General features: G+C 38.1%; 1 long non-coding RNA gene across 1 annotated transcript; it reads left to right on the forward strand.

The window, feature by feature from the left end:
• The first annotated feature begins 1,013 nt into the window (after positions 1-1,013).
• LOC139029226 (uncharacterized) lies at positions 1,014-1,584 on the forward strand. The gene is made up of 3 exons (XR_011481509.1): positions 1,014-1,103; positions 1,201-1,328; positions 1,498-1,584. It is a non-coding gene; the product is annotated as an uncharacterized lncRNA (long non-coding RNA).
• The last annotated feature ends 4,119 nt before the right edge of the window (positions 1,585-5,703 follow it).

The raw sequence follows: 5,703 nt of genomic DNA on the forward strand, positions 1-5,703 counted from the left end.
TGTACGCCCACCATCTCTGCCATCTATCCTCAACTATGGTGGTATAAAAGCCCAGTTAACTTTTGCACTGCGAGGGTCAGACCTGTTGAATGAGCAAATCTTCATCTATGGGCGCATCTGTAGTTTTCAGGATAAAAATGAATATGAAGATATTTTAACCTGCTCACTCAAACCGAATTATACTTTACTTTAGGAGCATTATTACAATGCAGAAGATGGGAGTGGATATCTAGCATGGAGACTGAATCAGAGGGGCGACAGAAGACCAATTGATTGTAGTTAGTCTCATTCATGACACATGACCAGAGAATAATTGTATGTGAACAATTGTATAAGCAAGTGTTTCTTAGTCTCTTTAACTCTTTTAGTATTTCTTAGTATTAATTATGTTTCTGAGTCAAATAAATCCTACTTTTCATCTGGTGACATAACTGCATGCATGGTCATCCTTGCAGAGTTTCCGAGCCTTGTTTTTTATATCTTATGACACAATATTGTATACTTGTATAGAGCAGACAAACCCAGTAATCTGTAAAACTTTCACCGTGTTACAGGTGGTCCAAAAGCTGATAGACCCCTTCAAGAGAGGAAAACTGTCCAACAACAGAAAGCCTGTGTTGTGAGGCCATTGCACTGATGAAGCATACAGCTGATGAAGTAATTGTAAAGGAGAAGATGAAGCAGACGTTCGCCTATCGCCAAAAGAGGGTTCATGACCCAGTGAAGTCCTCTGAAATATTCACAGCGTTTCCAAGATTCCAAGACGTAGCAGGAATGGTATGTGGATCTTCAACTGCCTTGCCTTGAACCTGTCAGGACAATTGTTTTCTGTTCTACAACAGTCTGATTAGGGCTGTGATATATTACATGACGATAATGCCACACCATAATGTTTACTGTTCTGTCTTGACTTATTCCATCTTGTCTGCAGATTGAGCAATATTTTAGTCTGATGTGTGGTGATGGAACCTCTGCAAAGTTCCTGGAGAAGTGGCCTACTCTCTACAAGCAGAAAGTCATTGACCAAAGCCGGGGCCTCACATAGACAGGCGACCTGCAAGACCTGGTTCAAAATGCTGAATCCACAACAGAAGTGGAAAATGGTATGCTGGAATAAAATGATTATACTAATGGAAGGGAGCATTGTTTCTGAAAGCAAAAGGGAATGATGTAACTTTCAGTGAAAATTTGTACTTTCAGGATGGGACAGTGACATGTCCTCCACTTTGGTCCTTGTCCACCTTCTGCCACCGTCACCTCATGGCCGCAAGAGACCAGGAAAAATCTCAGCCAGACACGCCAGTGACCACATTGTGAAGTTTATCAAGGTGAGGTTACAGTTGACTGTTCTGTCCCCGTTCCTAATCCTAATAACTACTTTTAAGATGATGGACAAATCATGGTAAGATCATGTGTAGCTGTAATTTACATTTTCACAAACTGTTTGCGAACCGTGATTCATTTTAATAGCACACTAATGAAGTTCTTGTGGCACAGACTGGGACCAGCATCCAGGGGCATCTGGAGAGCGTCATGGAAAGCCTTCATCCCTATCTGCTTGCTATTTGGACCCAGAGGACTGGGATTCACAAGTACTTCATTGTGATTGACAAACATGCAATACCTTGTAAGTCACCAGACCCTATTGCCTATTTTGATGAGCTTTTCAAAGCTCATTTTGTCTTTGGTACATCATACAACCAGGATCTGGTTAATGTGTACAACTTCTTGGAAACCAGAATTTGTGAAATTGATGTTGATACCACTAAGGTTAATCCTAGGGTTGCAGAGTTGAGGGCTCGGATCCTGCATTGAGTTACTAAAAGTTTTGAAGTTGCAAAGGGTTAAAACGCAGCATAGGAAATAACCTTTTTCTTTTCACACAAACGTTTTCATATCATTCATCTAAAATGTTGTGTTTTGCTTGCAAAAGCCCCCAGGCAAATGCTAATTCCTTGACAAAACACTTGAAGTTGGTCCACAGACTTTGTCCAGGAAAGACACTTCGTCTTAAATGCGGTCAGGCTGGTTGTTCACAAGTTTATGGCACTTTTTCTGGGTTCAGAAAGCATCTTAAAAAGCACATGAACCTTGTTCTGATCATGAAGGCCCCTCTACAGCTGAATGTGTAGCAGTCATTTTGATGACTTGCCATCAACTAGTTCCCCTTCTGACTCAGTCCTTGTCAATAAGAGTCTTGTAGACAGCTGCACTACAACCATAGCTGAACTTAAAGTGGCAGGTGTAGGTGAAACAACCATTACCTCTGGTAATTTCCATGGAAGAGATAGTTGATGATATTCATAGTCAAGCTAAAGAATCTGTGAAGAAGTGTCTGTCTATACAGGAGCCTATTAAAAGTGACATTGAGTGTAAAATTTACCAGTGTTTTGAAAAAATTGAAAATCCTTTTGGTATATTAAATTCTGAAACTAAGAGAAAGCAGTATTTTACAGAAAAGTGGGGAAGGGTAGACCCAGTGAATACGTTCTTGGTACAAGATTTGATACACAACGCAATCGGACTACTGGATGCTATGATCAAATTGTTGTTACTGATAAATTTGTTTACATCCCAATTTTGAAAACAAGCTAATATAAAGGAGATGATGCAGACCTGATTCCAGTTCAAGAAAACTAATAACTTATGTGATGGAGATCTGTTCAAGAGCCATGCTCTATTTTCAAAACAGAAGCATGCAATTCAGATACAGCTTTTCTATGATTTTGAAACTGAAAATCCTCTTGGATCAAAACGGGGAACACATAAATTAGGAGCAATCTATTTCACCTTACAGAATTTTTCTCCAAAGTTCAACTAATTTCTGCTTAATATTKATTTGGTTGCTTTATTTCATGCCCAAGACGTTAAAACATATGGCTTTTCTAAAATACTTGATCCAATTGTGCAGGATATTAAAGTACTTGAGAGGGATGGAATTATGGTCCCCTTGTATGATCAACCAGTGTATGGAACTATTGTCCAAGTTACAGGTGACAACCTTGGTCTTCACTGTTTATTTGGTTTTGTTGAATTGTTCAGTGTCAGATATTGTTGCCGCTTTTGCCTTGCTGAGAAAGAGGACTTTCAGACTGAATTTGATGAAGAAAAAAAGAGACAAATCCCAGTCTTCCCTATGTGAAGGGTGTTAAACATTCTTGCAATCTAAACTCATTGCAGTACTTCAATACATGTGCAAACTTGTCTGATGATATCTTGGAGGGAGTGGCACAATATGAAATTAAACTGCTAGTACTGTACTTGATAGACAAGTACACAACATGAAATGAAATAGACAGGAGAATAAAGAGCTGTAACTATGGTTACATGGAGCAAAACAACAAGCCTCCTGCTGTGAAGTTAGGAAAGGACTCTAATGACTTGGGGTTAAATGCTATCCAGTCCTGGTGTTTACTTCGCAATCTACCACTTATCTTTGGAGATTTAGTTTGTCCAAATGATCTACACTGGTATTTACTGTTGCTGTTGCTTCAGATAGTAAACATTGTATTTCTCCACTGATATCAAAGGGTATACATTTTTTTTTTACAACACTTAATCGCAGAACACCACAGGTTATTCAAGCAATTGTTTCCAAAAAAGAGGCTGCTACCGAAGCATCATTTTATGGTGCATTACCCCACATGTATGCTTAAAATTGGACCAGTTTTGCATAGATGGTGCATGCGCTATGAAGCAAAGCATAATTTCTTTTAAAAAACAACTAGCTTAAAAAATAAATAGCTTAAAGAATGTAACTAAAACATTGGCAAAAAAACACAAGTCAAATAGCATACAGTTGGCAGACATTTGACATTTGACAGAGTCATGATCTGTCCAGGTATAATGTTATCTTTAAATGTGGTGGACTGGGGCTGTAAGATGGCTGAGACTCTTCAGGTACCAATTGACACCACGGTTTTAAATGTTAAATGGGCCAAACACCATGGAAATATGTATTGTTTAGTTGTTTGTCTTAAAGTCCATTGTGAGATGCCAGTTTTTCAGAAAATCCACCATGTTGTTACTTTTGCCCTACAAACAATATGTCTTGATGAGCATTTTAATGCATATAGAGTTGGGTGTACAACAGAGGGACCTTATGTAGTTGATGTTAAAGAGCTTTTCTGTCACAAAGCATTTGATATACAGATGTTTTACAGTTGTGATGATTCAAGTTTGTTTATTGTCCCAAACTGTTTCCTGTGACTCTAAAAACTGCACAGTYAGCTCTTTAAAACCAAGATGTATTGCAATATTGGCTTTTTTATTTACTTTTAATAAAGTGGGGACAGATTCCAAAATGTAATTTTACAGAGGCCACAATAATTTTTTTAGTGTTTTTGATATGTGAGATGCCAGTTTCACAATATCCTCCATGTCATTGTTAGATGTATTGATTTGCAATATTGAGCTTTTTTATGTACATGTATTAAAGTGAACAGTGGCCAACATTTCATTTCAGTCCACACTTGTAGTTTAATGTATGTACTGCAAATGTCTTACATTTAAGAATAAAGTGCTTTGTTAAATACTGACTTCTGATTTATTGACGTTGTACAAATGCTACTCTTGACTGATAATATTCAATTCTATATTGAGTGAATTGGCAGTAGAGTTGTTTCCATGTTACTCTAAATAGAGTAAATTACAGTTTGTAGAGTTAAATATAAACACTGAATAGAGTAGAAATAACTCTGAAAATTGAACTCTGCAACAAGAGTCATTTGTACTCTATTTAGACTGGGACCAAATGTTATCTTTTGTAGAGTATAATTGTATTATGTTTGAGTAAAATGTATTCAGATAAATTTACTGTATGGAGGGGGTGGAGACAATCACAAAGACATGTGAAAAAGATCAGGGTGTGACAGAATAGGCTAATGAGCCAGTCGGAAGAAACAGAGCTTACATGTAAAAGTCACGAGTCAGTGTGTTGTTATGACAGTCCCATAGGGGAGAGGAGACAGACAGAAGCATAGGCAGGCTGGCTGAGACAGTGTAATATGGTAAAGCGGACAGACAGGAGGACAGACTTTACAAGAAGAGGCAGGCTCTGTGATATGGGACCTCCACCAGAAATAGAGGGAGAGTGGTATTAGCTCCCTGTCAAACTGATGCTGACGCAGTGTCAGTGTGCATCGGCTGTGAACTAGCCTGTGGTAGCTTCCAGAAGGTTAAATAACATTGGTCTGTGTCACTGCCAGTCTCCAAGGCTACAGACTACAGGCATGTATAGGCTTGGCAGATAAGAACTAATTTCTCTCTTACTTCATTATGACTTTTCAACAGCAATTTTAAAAGTCAGTTTTATTGTATTCAAAACAATACAGTTAGTTGGTCTTTGATTATTTAACTAGACAGGTCAGTTAACAACAAATTCGCATTTACAAAGACGGCCTATGACAGCCTACCGTCATACTGTTTTTGTTTTATTTCATGTTTTTGTTTTATTTCACTGGCATACTGTGTTCGATCTTGTCTAGCCATCTTGTCTCAAGAGGACCACAATGGAAATAAGTCTCAGACTTTATTGTGTGTTATCCTCGATGATTTTATTCATGTGTATGTATGGCTTTTTCAAGTTTTATGTGTGCTTGTTTTTTAAATTGGTCGAATGAATAAACTAAAGAGTAGATCAACTGCCTTGTTCAGGGGCAGAACAATAGATTTTTACCCTGTCAGCTCGGGAATTCGATCCAG

This window comes from Salvelinus sp. IW2-2015, linkage group LG18 (assembly GCF_002910315.2).
Source record: "Salvelinus sp. IW2-2015 linkage group LG18, ASM291031v2, whole genome shotgun sequence".
Lineage (NCBI taxonomy): Eukaryota > Metazoa > Chordata > Actinopteri > Salmoniformes > Salmonidae > Salvelinus > Salvelinus sp. IW2-2015.